Below are 20825 nucleotides of genomic sequence, written 5' to 3' on the forward strand. Positions count from 1 at the left end.
TTGCTGTGTAGAAGCTTTTTATCTTGATGAAGTCCCAAAAGTTCATTTTTGCTTTTGTTTCACTAGCTTTTGGAGATGTATCTTGAAAGAATTTGCTGTGGCTGATGTCAAAGAGGTTACTGCCTATGTTCTCCTCTAGAATTTTGATGGATTCCTGCCTCACATTGAGGTCTTTCATCCACTTTGAGTTTATCTTTGTGAGTGGTGTTAGAGAATGGTCAAGTTTCATTCTTCTGCATGTGGCTTTCCAATTTTCCCAACACCATTTATTGAAAAAAACATTGGTTAGATGCCACGAAGTAGGTGGCAATGCCTTAACCGTATGCGTGTTGTCAGGCCCAAGGGCCTCTTCCATCCTTGTCAAGGGGAGTGCTAACCTTCTCTCCTTTCATACAACACAATAAATGGCAAATTAAACAATTTTCCCTTTATCCTTTGAGTCATTGATCATCCACAATGGCAGGTATTTTTGTTGTTGTTGTTGTTGTTTTTCTAAAGGGCTTTCAGCTTCTTTACATCTGTGTCACAAATGCAATTCCTTCAGTTCACATCCTTCCTTATGAAGCTATCAGTGAGGTGTCTGCTTTACTTTGTCTTTAAGGATTTGATCTTCTCGTCTTATCGATTCATTAGTAAAAGTTCAATCATATGTGGTTTTGTAATATAGGTACATTATTAAATTGTATGGGTATATTTTGCTAGGTTTTGGAGGAAGTGGGTGTAAATCTGCTTTTGTGTCATTATTTCCTCCCTTTTTCATAATCTTGTTCTTGGTCATTAAGTGATGACAAAGGCTAATCAAGCAAGCTATAATTTTCATCATGGGAAATAAAGACCCTGTGGTCTTTGAGCCTATTGAAAAGACTCCTGTACATCATCGTAAGCCCTTTGTCACAGTGCAGATAGTACAGCACCATCTTTTCAAATTATCGCTCTCTTCTATTATAACAGAGTAACTATCCACCATTATATGACAGCAGCAGGAGAGAACATTATGGTAAAGACATGATAAATTAATTCAATAGTAAAGATTTGTTGAATTCTAACTAGGGGACATGACTTAGGAAATGATGAGAAAAATAGACATCACCCTGATGCAGATTACAGTCTAGTGAAACAGATGGGCATATAGTCACACAAACTATAGGAAATGACAATTATGTTAATTGTTAGTGAAAAGACGCACATATTGCTACATGCTATAATGCTGAGATTAAATCTCATCTGGAAAATTAGGGAAGGCTATTTTGAGCAAGTAAAAATTGAGCTGAGGTCTAAAGGAATAGATAGAGTTAACTAGGGAGAGAGAGAGAGAGAAAGTTTTTGTGTTAAGGGAGAATGCTTTTAGTAATTCAGGTTTCAGGTAAAGGGGAGGGAAGAGTGTGTGCAAAGACACTGTGGTGGAAGAGAACATATAGCATCGAGGAACTGGGAAAAGTGCCACAGTAGCTTGAATAAAAGAGCTGGGGTTTGGGTGGTATGAATTGAAGATGTGGAGTGGACATGGTATAAATTGGAGCTGAAGAGGTATGTATGTGCCAAATAGTGCAAAACCCAAAGAGCATTCTAAGAAATTTGGACTTTATCCTAAAGCAATGGAAAATGATAAACAGTTACCAGAAAGAAATGAAAGGGAGAGTTGTTTTGTTTTTTAATACAACTTTAGCTTTTGAATACATAAAGGATTGGAAGAATGAAGGATACATCATTCATCATTGTAACATATGCTTTATCTTTTAAACCCCATCTATTCTCAAGATCTGCTTGTGATCTACAGCATCCAGCTATTTATACTGATGAATTCAGGCTTTGCTAATACATTGATATTTGATCCCTTCCTCTGATTGATAAGCAATCCTTCATATCAACTAGGGACAAGGTAGAAAACATTGTAAGACAAAATGACCTAAGCTATCCCAGGGTGTCTCTGTTTAAGAGGAAGCAGATTCAGGAGCTGTAAAATCGCTTAGAGAGTAGAAATAATGCCTCCTGATTCTTATGTAAGGCGCTTTGACCTTCCCTCTACACAGAAACTATCCTAACAATTATGAGATGCAACTTAAGACAATTTGAAGTCTATAAATGAATTTCTCAGAAACAACATGGTTTGGAGTAAAAGAATAAAGATCATTTAGTTAACATTAACAAAATGCCAAAGTATTTAGTCACATAATGCCAATAAGCCCAAGACAATTAAAACAGAAAAAAAGAAGCCCAGGTAGGGAGAAAAGAATATAGATTCTTAAAACATAATCTTGTTAATTCTAAACCTAACCACCTTTTTGTTGGTATAGTTTGAGTTACTGTATGTCACTACAGATAGTAATGTCACTCTTCTTTAATACAGGGACTTAATTAAGTTTAACATTATGTGCTCTGAAGTCTAAAGTATAGTGGTTTTTATATAGTAAGAGCTTATGTGATCTTTTTTGAACAAGTATAGTTATTTCTGAATATTTTGGTCAGACTTTCCAAGAAGTAGTCTAAATTAATGAGCCCTAGTTGTTTGAAAGAAATTAGGCTTTCTGAAAGACAATGGAATAGACATAAATGATCACTTCCCCTGAAAAATTCATTCTGCAGATGTACAATAAGAAAATCCCAGACCAATGCACAAGGGGAGAATTTTATTGTCAGTCAATCGGTCTGGTAGGCCCCAACTTGAAGTAGTTCCATTCAATGAAATATATAAATTAATTTTTTCTGTACTATAGTGTATTATTAAAGCTCCAAAAAATTTGAACTGTATCTCCAGAGCCTTGTCTTTCCCTCCTCGGTTGGCTCTTGTTATAAGAATATCATTATCTTTTTAAATTACTTAATTATTAGAAAACATCATCCACTTCAAAGCTCTTGGTGAAATTACTTCTTTAAAAGTATCATTTATGCGCTGTGATGTAGACAGGAAGCCATGATCAGTACTCACCTTATATGCCAACTATCCCAATTTAAAAGATATGCATAGAATTTGCCTTATAGAAAGATAAATGTCAGTGAAGAGAGAAAAGAAGAAAAAGAGCAAAGAAATGAAGAAAAATAACTTTTAGTTTCATCTCTTTATAACTATAAAATATACTGAATATATAAATACACTAGTGGTGAACACACTGAAAGGTGGTTCTCAAGATTCCTACCTTCTTATTCATGCCCTGTGAAATTTCTGCCTCTCGACTATCCTTGGGACCTGTGACTTGCTTCTAATCAATAGAATATGGAAAAGGTGGTAAGATGTCACTATCATGATAATCTTACATAAGATTTTAACCCATTTTACTAGGAGACTTTCTTTCTTGCAGGCTTTGAGAAGCAAACAGTTACCTTTTGTTATTATTTAAATTCAACTTAGGTAACATATACTATATTATTAGTTTCAGGGGTAGAATTCAGTGATTTAACCATTGCATATAACACCCAGGCTTATTACAGCAAATGCCCCCCTTAATACCCATCACCCAATTCCCCCATCCCCTCACCCACCTCCCCTCCAGCAACCCTCAGTTTGTTTCCTACAGTTAAGAGTCTCTTATGGTTTGCTTCCCTCTCTGTTTTCATCTTATTTTATTCTTCTTCCCTTCCTCTATATTCACCTGTTTTTTTTTAAATTCCACATATGAGGGAAATCATATGGTATTTGTCTTTCTCCAACTGACTTATTTCACTTAGCATAATACCCTCTAGTTCTATCCACGTTGTTGCAAAAGGCAAAATTTCATTCTTTTTGATGGCTGAGTAATATTCCATTGTATAATATATACCACATCTTCTTTATCCATTCATCAGTCAATGGACATCTGGGCTCTTTCCATATTTTGGCTATCATGGACATTGCTGCTATAAATATCAGGAAGCATGTGCCCCTTCAAATCTTTTGTATCTGTAGTGCAATTGCTAGGTCATAGGCTGGTTCTATTTTTAACTTTTTGAGGAACCTCATACTCTTTTCCAGAGTGGCTGTACCAGTTTGCATTCCCATCAACAGTGTAAGAGGGTTCCCCTTTCTCTGCATCCTCACCAACATCATTGTTTCCCAACTTGTTGATTTTAGTCATTCTGACTGATGTGAGGTGGTATCTCATTGTGGTTTTGATTTGGATTTCCCTGATGCCGAGTGATGTTGAGCACTTTTTCATGTGTCTGTTGGCCATCTGTACGTCTTCTTTAGAGAAATGTCTGTTCATGTCTTCTGCCCATTTCTTGACTGGATTATTTGTTTTTTGGTTGTTGAGTTTGTTAAGTTCTTTATAGATTTTGGATACCAGCCCTTTATCTGATAAGTCATTTGGAAATAACTTCTCCCACTCTGTAGGTTGCCTTTTAGTTTTTTTTTTTAAGATTTTATTTATTTACTTGACAGAGAAAGACACAGTGAGAGAGGGAACACAAACGGGGGAGAGGGAGAGAGAAAAGCAGCTTCCCACAGAGCAAGGAACCTGATGAGGGACTCGATCCCAGGACCCTGGGATCATGACCTGAGCCGAAGGCAGACGCTTAACGACTGAGCCACCCAGGCGCCCCGGTTATCTTTTAGTTTTGTTGACCCTTTCCTTTTCTGTGAAAAAGCTTTTTATCTGATGAAGTCCCAATACTTCATTTCTGCTTTTGTTTCCCTTGCCTTTGGAGACGTGTCTAGCAAGATGTTGCTGCGGCTGGGGTTAAAGAGGTTGCTGTCTGGGTACTCTAGGATTCTGATGGCTTCCTGTCTCGCATTTAGGTCTTTCATCCATTTGGGGTTTATTTTTGTGTGTGGTATAAGAAAGTGTCCGGTTACATTCTTCTGCATGTGGCTGTCCAATTTTCCCAGCACCATTTCTTGAAGACAGTTTCTTGTTGAAGATTAGTTGACCATTGAGTTGAAGGTCCATTTCTGGGTTCTCTATTCTGTGCCAGTATCATACTGTCTTGATGATTACAGTTTGTAATACAACTTGAAGTCCGAAATTTGGTTTTCATTTTCAATATTCCTTTGGCTATTCAGGGTTTTTTCTGGTTCCATACAAATTTTAGGATTGTTTGTTCCAGCTTGGTGAAAAATGCTGATGGTATTTTGATAAGGATTGCATTGAATGTATAGATTGCTCTAGGTAGCATGGACACTTTAACAATATTTGTTCTTCCAATCCATGAGCATGGAACGTTTTTCCATTTCTTTGTGTCTTCCTCAATTTCTTTCATAAGTGTTCTATAGTTTTCATAGTACAGATCCTTTACCTCTTTGCTTAGGTTTATTCCTAGGTATCTTATGGGTTTTGGTGCAATTGTAAATGGGATCAATTCCTGATTTCTCTTTCTTCTGCCTCACTGTTAGTGTATAGAAATGCAACTTCTGTGCATTGATTTTATATCCTGTGACTTTGCTGAATTCCTTTATCAGTTCTAGTAATTTTTTGGTGAAGTCTTTTGGGTTTTCTACATAGAGTATCATGTCATCTGCAAAGAGTGAAAGTTTGACTTCTTCCTTGCCTATTTGGATGCCTATTTCTTTTTGTAGTCTGATTGCTAAGGCTAGGACTTCCAGTATGATGTTGAACAACAGTGGTGGTGAGAGTGGCCATCCCTGTCATGTTCCTGACCTTAGGGGAAAAGCTCTCAGTTTTTCCCTGTTGAGAATGATATTTGCTTTGTGTCTTTCATATATAGTTTTTATGATATTGGCGTATGTTCCCTCTATCCCTACATGGCACAGAGTTTTAATCAAGAAAGAATGCTGTATTTTGTCAAATGCTTTTTCTGCATCTATTGAGAGGATCATATGTTTCTTCACCTTTCTTTTATTAATGTGGTGTATCACACTGATTGATTTGCAGATGTTGAACCGCCCCTGCAGCCCAGGAATAAATCCTGTTTGGTCATAGTGAATAATCCTTTTAATGTACTGTTGGATCATATTAGCTAGTATTTTGGTGAGAATATTTTCATCCATGTTCATCAGGGATATTGGTCTGTAGTTCTCTTTTTTAGTGGGGTCTTTGTCTGGTTTGGAGATCAAGGTAATGCTGGCCTCATAGAATGAGTTTGGAAGTTTTTGCAGTTATCTTGAGTAGGCCTAATGGCAAGACACAGATGATGGCCTCCAGCTGACAGCCAACAAGAGATGGAGGTTCCCAGTCCAATAGCCAAGGGACTAAATGCTGCCAACAACCACATGATCTTGGAAGTGTACTCTTCCCAACTGAGCTTCAAATGAGACTGCAGCCCCAACCAACACTTTGATTTCAGCCTTGTGAGATCCTGATGCAGACCAGTTAAGCTGTTCCAAGACTCTTACACAATAAACTATGAGGTAATAAAGGAGTGTTATTTTCAGCCACAAGTTTGTGATAACACTGTTATACAGCAGTATATAATGAATATAACATTCAGTATAATTTTATATATTTATATTTTTAAATATAAAATATCATTTTGTCTTACACATCACAGTAGGTTAACTTCCACAGTATTTTATCTGGAAAATGACCAAAAATATATAACTCAAATGAAAGGGGTTTATGTTATTCAACACATATTTTTGAGTGATTTCTATTATTATATTCTTGTATTTCTGGGATAAGCCAAACTTAGTCATCAACATTAAATTTAGAAGACTACACAGTTTTGGTGCAATGTTGGGTTTGATTTTCTAATGTCATGTTTAAAAATTTTACAGTGATGTACATAAGCGAATTTGACTTGAATTATGAAAGCCAGAGGATGGCATAAGAAAAAGGAAAAACACAGGTGTGCTCTGTCACATTTGATTTGTTTTTGAGAATATATTTATTTGATATTTACTCTTGAATAATGTTTCTGGACATAAAATTTCACATTGATAATTGTTTGTCCTCATAATTTTAAAAGTATAATTGAACATTTTAACCTTTGTTTTCCTTTTGAGAACTCTGTGTCACTCTTATAATCTGATAATACTTCTTGCCTTTAAGATTTCTTTTTCTTTAGTGTTCTACACTTTTCCTAGTAGGAGAGGATTCCTTTTTATTTACTGTGCTTGGGATCCATTATGCTTCATAAATCTGAAAACGCATGCTTTTCATCAATCCTAGAAAAATATATCTTTGTCTCTTTGAATGCTCTTTTTTTCCCAGGTCTCTGCATTCTTTTATCATGGAACACTCATTATTGTGTATGCTAAGTTTTATTTTTATATCTTCTCTCACTTTTCTTAAATTCTTTCATATTTTTTTACCTTTTAATGTTTCTTTCTGCATAATGGCCTTACATCTATCTTTCACTTCACCAATGATTTTATATTTCTTATAACTTGTATACATCATATCTAAATGTTTAAGTATACCTACGATATATATGTGATATACATATATACTCAGTTATAGAATTTTATGTTCTTTTTTCTCCTCTTCCTCTTATTTCTTACAGTTTTTATTGACTTTTTAGCTTCAGTCTTTTTAATCCTATTTTAACAAATTGTTTAATAAACTAAATCACATGAATAACACTGTTATCTGTATATCTTGATTCTCATGCATGTATCTTGTAATGGTCCTGTGGATCTTGCACTCATGACAATCCTGCAGATCTAGGTTAAGGATGCATGGCTGCCTCTGCCAGGTGTTCCAGGAGTATGGCCAGGTTTACGTTAGTTTCTTTGTTAAGAGTTTCCAGACCACCCAGGCTGTTTAAATTGGAATCTCAAATCCAGGCAAGGTGACCTAAGTAAATTCTAAGTAGATTTTGTTTTTGCTTTTGTCCAACTTCAACCACCTCCTTTGTCCTCCCTGCGTCAGCTGAAAACAGTTTATTTCTCACCTGCACTTTGACTGCACATGGGCCATTCTGATGTATCCCACTTTAAGAGGCAATCTTAGTTCCAGGGCCACCCCTTGAAAGGGCAGAATTTTCCATCTCCTCTCCTTGATTGTGGAGTGTGGTTTCCTCTTATCCCTTTACTGCAAGGAAGCTGCAGAAGTAGATTGTGAAATTACTTTTCTGGTTTTCAGTTTTCTTTATTCCTTCCTGGTCTTTGACAATTTTCTTTGGAGGCTTGTTTAGGCTATTTGTGCATTTAAAACACTATTTGTTATATTTTATCTAACATTTCTAGTTGTTTCTATATAGAGCTTTCTCAGGGTATCCAGTTTTCCAGAAAGCCTTTTCAAGGTGCAGGTAGCAGTTTAGCCCTGTCTTGAGGTGCTGCATTGATATTAGGGATGTGCGTCAGATGTAATATACCCTTTCTCCAAAACAATGTCTTTTGTAAAGTACAATGCTTTTTCTGTTTGTATGATGCTGGACTTTCAATTAACTTACTGTGAATAATCACTTACAAGCACAGAGACAGAAAATAAGTTGACATTGATACAAAGATACCCAAGTATGTACCACAGTTCCATTTCTATGCAATTTAAGAACATAAAAAACCAATTAATGGTTATAGAAGCCAGTTACCTCTGGGTTTAGTGACTGGGTAGAGGTTCAAGGGAAATTTCTGGAGTGTTGCAATGTTTACATCCTGATCACACTGATGATTACACGGGAGTTTACTTATACACAAATTCATCACACTGTATACTTAAGATTATTATACTTTATGCCATATTTGTTATAGCTCAATTTTTTAAAAAAGTTATCCAAGATGACTTAGATAAGCCATAACAGAAATTTCAGAGCCATTAGATTGATCTTAACCCCACTATTTTTTTTTTGTTTACTTTATTTTAACTTTTAAATTTTTAACACTTTTCAATGTTAATTATTTCCTCAAAATAGAAGTCCCAACATTGGAAGAATTAGTGTCCTTTTCTAGAAATGGTGGTTGGAATTAAGATTCTGCATAAACTGACACTCTTCCCATTCAGGCCTTGACAGACATTATTAATCTATCACAGTTTCCTTTCTCCTGTTTCTGTGCAAAACCCTATAATCCTTCTGAACATAGCTAATCTGGCAGCCATCGCCAATCAATTAGGGTTGGAGAGAAGTAGCTGTATTTGAAATGCCTGGACCAATCAATTAGGGTTGGAGAGAAGTAGCTGTATTTGAAATGCCTGGACTGGATAATCACTAAGAGAAGGCCGGTGTCATCTTTTATGGCTATGAATGACTTATTTTGGCCAACTATCAGTAAGTAAAGAGACAAGTTTCAGGAGAAAGTGAATATTTATTGTTGACCTTTTGTCTTTCAAAGCAAGCCTTCCTATGGTAATTTGTTAATTGTCTATCCTTATGTGAATTTGTTCTTAAAACTCAAGGTAATACTGGTTTCTCTTCAAATTCAGTCATCTCCAAGATATTGATTATGCTGAGTTGATTCAATTCCAGTAAAGTACAGAAGGTTAAAGGAAAAAAACTAACAAAGAAAACCATTGGCTCACAATTTATAATGATTTGGGAATACTGTGATCCACTCCAAAGTTTGCTCCAATTGTATCAGTAAGAGTTGTTTCCTTTGTTTGGACTGTTCTCACCAGAAACTCCGTGGTCTAGGTGAAGCATCATGGGTCTTTATCATATGCTTGGCAGAAGTGAGAGAGGTATGGGGGGAAAGTGGTAGAAAGCAACAGCAAAAAAGGGAACACGTCTCTTTGTCTGTGCTTGGTTTGAGATATCACAAAACTTAGAAGACTCTAGAACCTTTGTTAAATACTGTTTTGAGATCAATTATTTACTCTAATTACATTTCAAGGAAGACCTCTAAGAGGAATCAAATTTCAGAGTCAACTGATTTTGTGTTTTGTTCCTTTTGGTGAAGTCCATGATTTTCAATGATAAATTATTAATCCTTAAAGAATGTCTCTGATATTTGTAAGTCTATATATTGCTTTTATTTTCATGAATACCATCTTTTGAAAGAAGCATGTTCACTCAAAAACTGCATTTATTCACTAATACATGTTTTGCCAATTTTTATAAACCACATAATGTTGTTTTCTTCTTTTTTTTTCCCCCCCAGAATGTTGTTTTCATTTGGGGTCCCCTACAAAGACAGTCTGAGAAAAGGACTCCAGTACTGGAGGTTAATAAGAGAAGTGATCCCAAGAAGGAGGAATGAGCACATAGAGAGAGAAAGAAAAGGAAGAAAAGCCAGATAAAGGCTTGTGATCAGTGTCCTTCCTATAAGAAAAAGGGTCTTGATTCTACCAGGCCCTCTTGAGGAGCAGGTAGGATAACTCCCAGGATTGCCCACCTGAAGATGGAAAGCCAGCCTGGGCATCAATCCAGTGGCCCCACCTCCGTGGATGAGGGTTACTTCTAGGGCATTAAGGAATTAATGTACTTCCAGAATAAGCCTATAAGCCCAGCCCAGTGAGCACAAGAACTTTAGAAAACTAGGCCCTTAGCAGAATCCAGAGGACTTAGTATTTGCTCTATATGCCAGCAGTGCAAGGTGGGTGGGCCTGAACTCAGACAGAGAAAGACAAATACCATATGATTTCACTTACACGTGGAATCTAACAAACAAAACAAATGAACAAACAAACTGCCTCAAATACAGAGAACAAACTGGTGGTTGCCAGAAGGGAGGTTAGTGGGGGGATGGGCAAAAGAGGTGAAGAGGGTTAAGAGGTACAGACTTCCAGCTATATAATAAAGTATGGAGATGAAAATTACCACCTAGGGAATACAGGCAATGGTACTGTACTAGAGGTGTGTGGTGACAGATGGGAGCTACACTTGTGGTGAGCACAACATAACCTTTAGACTTGCTGAATCACTATGTTGTACACCTGAAACTGACGTAACATCGTGTGTCAGCTCTACTTCAGTTACCAATCAATCAATCATAGGAAAAGTACAGCATGGAGAATATAGTCAATGATATTATCATAGCGCTGCGTGTTGAGCATTGAGTAATGCACAGAATTGTGAAATCACGTTGTGCACCTGAAAATAATATAACTCTACTTCAATAATACATACAGTAAATAAAAAGTAAAACATAAAAACAAGAACTGCCCCTGCGGCCGTTCAGAGGTGGGTTAAGGGGATACATCACACAGTAACAGAGGAATGTGGCACACATACATATGACAGCAATAACTTCTCATGAATAAGAAAGAGACGGTGATTCTTACTAAGGCAACAATAGTCCATGCAAAAGCAAATGAATTTGGCAAGTTAGGGAAATTTATACCGATTACTCCATTTTCTTTATTACCTCCTACAGCATTTCTAACTGTTGCAGCCAGGCCTGGATATTCCCGAAGAGCTGCAACTACATTCATGTTCAAGCCTTCTTCTTCCCCTGGGAGTACCAATTGTTCACATCAGGAAGTTCAGCTAAGCATTAAAACCAAGCAATCAAACGAAACTCCCAGACTGTACTAAGGAGGACATGTATTTAAACTTCCTGCCAGGAGTTACCTTTTAAAAGAAGGTCCTGGTTAACCTATATAAATCTCTACAAGGCAGCATGAAATAATAAAGTGAGAATATGTGTGTCATATATGACGTCAAAGATGGGTATGTTTGCTGTTCTTTTCCCTTTTTGGAAAAAGGAGTGTTTTACATGAGTATGTGTTTTCTTTGTTTAATTCATTATATTCCTATTGAAAAAATAATGTGAGAACAGAGTACTTTTTTTTTAAGGGACTTCATTTTTTTAGAGCAGTTTTATGTTTATGGTAAAAGCGAGAAAAATGGATAGAGATTTCCTGTATAGTCCTTCTTGTCCCCAGATGCATACCTCTCCCATTATCAATAGTACTCACTGAAGTGGTACACTTGTTATAGTTGATGAACCCACACTGACACATCATAATCATCCAAAGTCCATGTTTCTCATTAGGGTGTTGTGCATTCTATGGGTTTGGATGAATGTACAATGACAAGTATCTTTCATTATAATATCAACCAGAATATTTTTACTGCCCTAAAAATCCCCTATGCTCCAACTACTCATTCCCCACCCCCACCCCAGACCCTGGAAACCACTGATCTTTTTACTGTCTCTGTAATTTTGCCTTATGAGTATGAATTCAAAGGTGTATTTGGATAGTGAGTGCTCTCCAAACTTCATATCAAAGTAGTAGCTAAGTAGGTGGCATTTATTTCATCCCATAAAATTCCAATTTCCTTTACTAGAATGTGTTAATTGCTATGGTAATTACTTGTGAAATATTATTTCTTTAAAAAATATGCTATTATTTTTCTCCATTTATACTTTTTTACCTGGGCCAGTTAGTTATGTAAATAAAGATTATAATGAAATTGCCATTTCAAATACACTCAACTGAAACTGGAATAATCTGAGTAACAAGATTGTTTTCCAACTGTTACAATAAAGATACAATTTAGAAAACTATCATCTGATGACATTACTTAAATTTATACCTAACTGATGCTTTTACTTGCAAATGAAATGGCATACAGCACTTTCAATTTTTTCTATTTAAATATACTTTGCAAACAACATTCATAGGCATTTTTCTTTTCTTTTCTTTTTTTTTAAGATTTTATTTATTTGACAGAGAGGGACACAGCGAGAGAGGGAACACAAGCAGGGGGAGCGGGAGAGGGAGAAGCAGGCTTCCTGCTGAGCAGGGAGCCCGATGCGGGGCTCGATCCCAGGACCCCGGGATCATGACCTGAGCCGAAGGCAGACGCTTAACGACTGAGCCACCCAGGTGCCCCATCATAGGCATTTTTCTTAAGATATTAATCCTCATGAAATTATTGAGAAAGGTCCTATCAGAGATGCAGACAGTGTTCAGGAATGCTTACCATAGTATTGCTTATAGTTGAAAATCTAAATTTTAATTGGGGATTGGTTAAATATCATATGGCTCACTGACTCCATAAAATATTCCGCATGCACTAAAATTATGTTTTGAAAAATATGTAATCACATGGCAAATGATAATATATATATAGATATCATGAAAGTAAGATCCTCACTTCGTAAAATCCACAAACATAAGCAAGCAATTGACATCATTTGGAATGCATATCAATATATTAATTAAAACACTGATATTTAAATTTTATTTGTATACTTTTCTGTATTTCCATTTTTTCATAATTTATATTCATACAAATTTTAATCTTTTTAAAAGAAGAGCCAGCTGAACATCCCCACCTGAATTTAAACTTGGATTTTATTTTATTTTTAAATTTTATTTATTTATTTGACAGAGAGAGAGTGAGAGAGCACAAGCAGGGGGAGCAGCAGAGGGAGAAGCAGGCTCCCCACTGAGCAGGCAGCCCGACACAGGGCTCGATCCTGGGATGATGAACTGAGCCAAAGGCAGACGTCCAACCAACTGAGCCAGCCAGGCTCCCCTAACCTTGGATTTTAAAACCTGAATCCACTTGGCCACAGTTATCCAATGCTGTTGGGAAAGGTCATAAAAAGATATGACCACTGGTTGATCCATGAACTGGACCTGGGCACTTAGAAGTCCTCACCCCCTCCCCTGCCTTTGGAATGTGGGTTCTGCTTGCCTTTCCTGTTCTCAGAGCCTGCTCCAAGAACATGACCTTGAGATGGTGATGTGGTGTTCAGGACATCTGCACTGTATATGTGACTGAAAGCTTCTTTATAAACTTCTAAGATGTGGCAGGCAGGTGCAGGGATCCACTCGTCTTGCTGCTGCCCAAGACAAGCCTCCTGTGTAAGTTCCTTTTGCATATTATGCCTGCCATTTACCAACCTAGAGGGGCCTGCCTCTTTCTTCATCCCTCTCTGCTCTCTGCATACAAGGGACCTGCTTCAGATTGTACCTGGGATGCTCCAAGAAGGTTACAAACCAACAAATGCCCACTGTATCTTGGAGACGTTGAGAATCAGAAAAAAGAAAGAAAGAATTCGAAAGAATTACCAGTTTTAACAAACCAGACATTAGCTGTAAAATTATAATTGTAAATGATAAAAGCTTACTTTTCATACTGTGAAGGGTCAGTCACCCCACCCAACCCCTGAATATTGTGTCTAAATAAGCCCCATTTCTCCATTCTAGGTCTTAAAATATCAAACAAAGTGACATTAAACCAAGATGGTTTCTGTTTCTGTTTGTGAGGGAGTGGGGTGATAAATCCTTAATTTTTTCTCATTAATTTTTATATCATACATTCCGATTATTTTGTCCGATTACTGAAAGTAATACTACGCAAGTACATTTGCATTATCCAGGAGGTCTTACACTCGCCGTGCAGTTGATGTCTCACTCCGCCATTGATGAATGCAGAAAATGAAGTTTTTCCTTTTTTTCAAGTATTTTGTATGTAAAAGGAAAATCCATGCTGACTGAAATTTTTTTAGAACAAAATGACAAGCACAATAACTTAGTTGTTCAGAGCAGGAGTTTCTGTCATATCATATCCCGAATTTGCTACATTATCATAAGAATATTCATCCATCCATTTATTCATCTTTTTTTATTTTTTATTTTTTTTAAAGATTTTATTTGTTTATTTGACAGAGAGAGACACAGCGAGAGAGGGAACACAAGCTGGGGGAGTGGGAGAGGGAGAAGCAGGCATCCTGCCAATCAAGGAGCCTGATGCGGGGCTCGATCCCAGGACCCTAGGATCATGACCTGAGCCGAAGGCAGATGCTTAACGACTGAGCTGAGCCACCCAGGTGCCCCATATTTATCCTTTTTTAAAGCAAATATTTTATTTGCACCTAAGAGGCACTCTAACTTGATGATTAGGTATGAACTTTGAACTGGGTCCCCCGGGCTCAAGTCTCTTCTGTACTATTCTTACTTTGTGACTTTGACCAAGTTACTTATCCTCTTCTGCTTCCATTTCCTCATCTGTGAATAGGAATAAAACAATAATTCCTTCATAAAGTTGTTATAAAATTATATGGATAGATGGATGGATGAATAGATAGGTAGATACATACATACATACAGAGAAGATAGATAATAGTTCATAGAAGCACATAGTAAGCATAGTAAGTAGTCTAAGTGACTGCCATGAGTACCACTATATGCTCTTTGGGTTTTCTTTTCTATAAAATGCAGTTAATATTACATAGAGTGTTATCGTTTGTCAAGTCTTGGTGTGGTGATTAGCAATTAGCAAGAGCTCAGTGGACTTATATGTCACCAGTGTGATCACCATAGTTTTATTTTATATGTAAAAACTGGAGGTAAGGACTTTCTAAAGCCGCTTGAAATGTTGACATTTCTCAGGTCCTGCCTGACGCCTGGCTTACCAATACAGTATGGTTTATTGTTGAGAGTTGATAAAGATAACTCAGGCATTCCAGCCACAGAACTTACTTGGCAAGGGTCAGAGAGATTTGGCAACTAAATGATTGTTTGGACATAAGGAGTCTACTGCTGAATATTCTTTTTAGAGCTTCCTCTAAGTCTGAAAGTCACATGTCACATATGTCAAAAGACTGAGGACATTCTCTTCTTTTGAAAATAATGATAAACTGTAAAAGCATGGGACTTTCTTTTCAGAATCAACTATTTCTCATTTGTTCCCATGAGGATGGCATCAAACCATGTGCAGATGAGAAGACTGAGTAACAGAAAGGAAACAAGTGATAAAGTCAGAATTTAGACTCAGATGTGTGTGACCAGGTAACTCAGAGCTGCCCTAACAAATGAATACTCATCCCGGATAAGTTTGGGGGTATGTGACCTTGGGCAAATTGTTCAACTTCTGTGAATCTCAACATCCTCAAGTGTCTCAACCGAATCTCTGCTTTGCCTATCCCATATGACTATTAGGAGGACCACAACCATCAATGAGTCTGCTTGTCTGCTTGATACTTACTTCGGACAGCTTTTTTTCTTTTTCTTTTTAGAGAAAGAGAGCATGGGGTGGGGGCAGGGGCAGAGGCAGAGGGAGAGAGAAACTTAAACAGACCCCACACTCAACATGAGCCCAACTTGGGGCTTGATCTCAAAACCTTGAGATCATGACCTGACTGAAATCAAGAGTCGGATCCTTAATGGACCCAGAAACCCCTAGACAGCTATTTTTTAAAAAAATTTATATTGCAATTGTCCTGGATCATCTTGTTGCTCCCACCCCCAAAATTAAAAAAAAAAAAAAAAACCTAAAATAAATTTAATTTTTTTAATTAAGATAAATAAATTTCTTGTTGCCACATAAGTCAATCATATTTGTTGAGGGTCTTTTGTGTGATCCTGGGTCTTCTGCAATAGGGTAAACAGCTTCAGAAACAAAGGAAAAACAGAATTTTTCCAACATGGTTTTATTGTGAGTTGCACATGGAAATTGATGACTGCTTGTGTGTGAATAAGGAGGTCAGTTTAACAAGGGGGGACATTCCAATACTGATGCCTACACCCCTGGCCCAGCTGCCCTGAAAATGCATCTACTCTTTCAGGGTGCCCACCATCACTTAGGACCCCAGAGTCTCTGCCCATCTGTCCTAGATTTCCCTTTAACAACAGGTGCATGCATAACTGAGAGATGGTTTTATTGCATCTCGATGTTATGACTGCAGCTGCTGGAATATAAATCAACTGGAGGCCACTCCAGGACTTCTTTTTAATTGAAGTAAGATGTACAAAGAGGAAATGTCTTAATATTTTCTAGCTTTTTAACAGACCTGGAGACTGGGAAAACTTCCTCTGCAACTGATTTTAGCATCTCAACTAAGACTCAAAGTCAGTGATATCTTTGTGGATATCATGTGACCATTAAAGGAGGAATAAACTAAGTATAGAACATATTAGCAGGGGTTAAAGCATGGTAGTCATTATTTTTGCAGATATGTGGACTTCACTCCAATAGTATTCTTTTTTTGCCCCTTCTTTACTTCTCTCTAACTTTTGTACCATGTAACACTGAGAGGTTACAACCAAAACTCGTTCATTTGCAGGCAAAGGAAATCCTAAAACTCCCTAAACAACATGCTTTTCATTTGCACTAAATAAGGTAAGAGAAGATGAGGTGCTACCCTTGGACTCTTGGAAAACTGTTGTGTGTGTGCATTACCAAGGTTCTTTTCTTCTTTCTCAGTGTTTGTGTGTGTATGTGTGTGTGTATGTCTTCACAACTGCTGAAATTGTGAGGTTTAATTTGGTGGGGCAATCGCTACTCTGTAACTAATAGGAAAATTAGCTACGGCTCTGAGGAGCTTTCAAAGACTGGATACAACAATGGAGTATTACATTCTGCCACCATCCAGTCTTTGAGAATGAAAGAAACTGAATTTTAAGTAACTCTTTCAATACCTCTTTTTCAACACATGTTTAATAGTACATGTCCTTTAACCAAAGAACACAGATGGTACAATGAGGTTTTAATTAGATTTCACGTTCAATGCAATTATTTACTGTTGCAAATGTAAAATCTACAATAGAGCATTAAGAAATAACTTTATCAAGTCACTTCAATTTGTTGGGTCACTGGCCTTTGTGGATTGTAGTGGGCACATAACAGCTCAAGATGGCAGTAGTGTGAATTCGTATTTAAAACATATGCCAGGGGTCAAAATTGTGTCTGATTCACACATCCAGCAATGGTCTTTCTCAACTTCTCTGCAAAGGAAAAGATGAATAAAGATGAAAATCTCACCAACACTGATAGAAAACCTCATTCCAGAATTTGGAGGGAACTTACTCTAAAAATGAGGTCAGTCGAACTGGATTAGAAACTAAAGCTCAGCCACAGACATCCGAAAAGCACCACATGACATAAGTAGACTAGTGTTCATAAAAAAGGAATTTGGGAAGGGGTGGGTGGCAGCGCAGGAGTTAGAAAGACAATTGGCGTATCTCTCGCAATTTTGTCTTGACCAAATATTCAAAAAGTAAATAAGGAAATTTGCATGCCCACTTAGAACTTTCCTGCTCCTACGCTTACTGTGTGTCGCTTTCTGAGATGTCTGAACATTGTTTATTTAGTAGGCCTCAACAGTGCTTCTACTTCCATGCCCTCATCCTCACTTAAAAAACCCATTCAAAGCAGGAATCAGGGGGAAAAATACAGGCCTCAGAAGTAGGGTGGGGATGGTCAGAGAGTTTATCTTGATGGGCTGTGGCTCCTACAAGTAAACTGGGAGATGCTGACAAGGAAGATCTTATTAGCAGGGCATGCTGAAAGCAGGGATGGTCCCTGTACTGTAGTTATCTCAGAAAAACAGAGAAAGAGGAGGTGGGGACAGACAGTGATTTCCTATCAGTCAATTAGGAACACATAGAATGAGAAATAGGAAATATGTTTCTGGGGACATACCAACTTTGATTAGCTGATAGTGTGGGTTCTGGGTCACTGTGTTTAAAAAAGTTCTGTTAGTCTATTCTTAGTAGGAAGAACTGTGTGACAAAATATCACTGTCTACCATGGGTGAAGGGGGTGTGATTGATTGTAAATTTCCACATATTTAAAAATCATCTAAATATCTGCCCATAACATTTGATTCAGTAAATCAAAGTATACACATGGTGCTGGGTAACTTTATGTGTCAGCTAGACTAGACCATGAGGAACCCAGATATTTGCTCAGACATTATTCTGGATGTTTCTGGAAAGGGTTAATATTCAAATCAGTGGACTTAAAATAAAGTTGATTGCTCTCCATAATGTGGGTGGGCCTCATCTAATCAGCTAATGGACTTAGTAGGCCAAGCAACCAACCTGCCCCTGAGTAGGAGAGAATTCTCCACCTGACTGCCTTTAAATTTCATTCGCCACGTTGAATCTTCCTGCCTAATGGCCTTTGAATTGGAATATCAGTTCTCCCGGGGACTCCTGTACCTGGGCTCACCCTACAGATTTTGGACTTAACCAATCCTTATAATTATGTGAGCCAATTCCTTATACTAAATTGATCTCTCTTTCTCCCCCAGTATACACACACACACACACACACACACACACACACACACACACTGATTAAATGAGGCTCACCTACATTATTAACCTGTGTGTGTGGGTGTTTTATATGTATCTTATTAATTTTGTTTCTCTAGAGAACCCTGACTTTTTACATACATATTAATAAAGAACCATCTTATTAAAATCACATTGTAAAGAATATTTAAGCTCAGAAAATACCCCTTATTTGATGTAAAGTAAAAAGGATGAAAACCAATACTGCCCATATAGTATTACTGCATTTTATAATATTTGTATGTAACACAAAGAAAGTTTGAAGGAAATTTAGTAAACATTAATAATGGTCATCTTTTTATTTGTCCAGATTTCTAAATTCTTCATAGCAAATATGCAGTGTTCCTTAATCAGTAAGAAAAATGCTATTATTTTTTAATCATGTAAGCAGCCTAAAAGTCAAGTATCATGGTGAAGATTTTGCTGCACTCGAGGAAAATAAAGAATAATTCAGTTCCCACAAGAATAAAAACAAAGCATATGTCAAAAACTTGAAGTAATAGTTTCTTTCAGCAGGTATCCTATCTGAACAGATGGTATTTAAGAAACAAATCACTGCCTCTTAATAGAAGGCAGAGGTACAATTTCCTCAAAAGGCGACATTGAAAACATATGACATTTGGGGGCATCCCTATGCCTTTTTTCAATACTCCACTCTGTATATATTTGTAGCTATTCCTTCCACAGAGATTTGTTTTCAAGGGACCAGACATCCCTAATCTTCAGTTCTTGGGGTGGTGTAAAACACAAGACACAGAAAGAATAAAAAGTTAAAAAAAAAAAAAAGACTCCATGTTTCCTCCTGTGGGGTTATGATTTACTCTTTTTTATTACAGATCGGTAGAACACAGTTTAATGTAAAACTTAATAGAAGTTCCTCCCCAGGACTGTTCTTCATTCATTCATTCATTCATTTCTATTAAAGGAACATAACTTACCAAAAGCTTGTGTGTGTTTATGAATGCAGATATAGCTTTATATGTATATATTTGTATTTACCTATGTATTTGTATATATACATGTCTATGTATGTGATACATGTGATATATATATTTCTGTCTTCTTTCACCTTCTTTCACCTTCTTTCCCTTCTTTTACTCATGGTGGTGACTCTCTAATTCTGTCCTCTTTACCTCTTAATCTTTAAATGAAGGGACCTTGGGAGCTGGTGTTGGTTTCAGAAGTTTAATACTTACGGATTGTTGAGTATTTTATTTGGCTTGTTGCTTGATGATTTGAAAAATAATAAACGATAAGCTATTTCTCCTTCCTCCTCCTCTCCTCCTCCCCCCGTCTTCCTTTTCATTTTTGAATATCTAGTTTTGAGTATCTGAGTAACTTGCTGAGTGACTAACTGTGGTTTCCAGGTATAAATCTGGGATAACAAGTGCAACCTTGTAGGGTTTTGTGAGTATTCAGCAGCTAGCAAAGTTAATCTTCAGGATGGTTTAGGGTATTAGGAGCACTGTTCAACACATGTACCTTCCCTACCCTTTTCTCTCAGAGAAAGAACCTTATTTCTTTTCTGTTTTCAACTGACTTTTTGTCTCTGTGTTGTGACTGTTTATCTTTCGTACTTTTTTCCCTCACCTGCTTCATAAGCTCCATCTTCTTTCTTCATTCCTTTTCTACCTTCTCTATGCTGATTTGAGAAAAGGCATAAAATGCCCTGATCACCATCAAGAACTAGGGTTGGGTGCAGCTCACCATCTGGCAGAAGCCCCGAAATCCCTCAGGCACAACAGAAGAGCTTGATTGGATGCAGGTAAAAGCAGAAGCTTACGAACTTGGCCATCTGGGGTGAATACTGATGGTACGAACAACTGCCTCTATGCCTTTGAGGAGGTTCCCTCACATTCTCTACTTCATTCCTGTTTCTATAAAGTGGGAATAATAATAGTAGTTTTGCTATGGAGCAAATACTAGTTTTAAAAGAATATATGTGAGTAAACCAAAGGAAATGGCTGTTTTGTGCGAAAAAGCTGACAAACTTTAGCAGTTCCATATGTTTCAGCCAAATACATAATTCTCTTATGAGTG

At 37.1% G+C, this 20825-nt stretch overlaps 1 non-coding gene across 1 annotated transcript; it reads right to left on the reverse strand.

Moving 5' to 3' along the window:
• Nucleotides 1–273: 273 nt before the first annotated feature.
• Nucleotides 274–399, reverse strand: LOC118542303 (U6atac minor spliceosomal RNA). Its single transcript, XR_004920518.2, has one exon. It is a non-coding gene; the product is annotated as a U6atac minor spliceosomal RNA (small nuclear RNA).
• Between the last annotated feature and the right edge of the window lie 20426 nt (nucleotides 400–20825).

The sequence above is a fragment of the Halichoerus grypus genome, chromosome 1 (genome assembly GCF_964656455.1).
Source record: "Halichoerus grypus chromosome 1, mHalGry1.hap1.1, whole genome shotgun sequence".
In the NCBI taxonomy this organism is placed as follows: Eukaryota; Metazoa; Chordata; class Mammalia; order Carnivora; family Phocidae; genus Halichoerus; species Halichoerus grypus.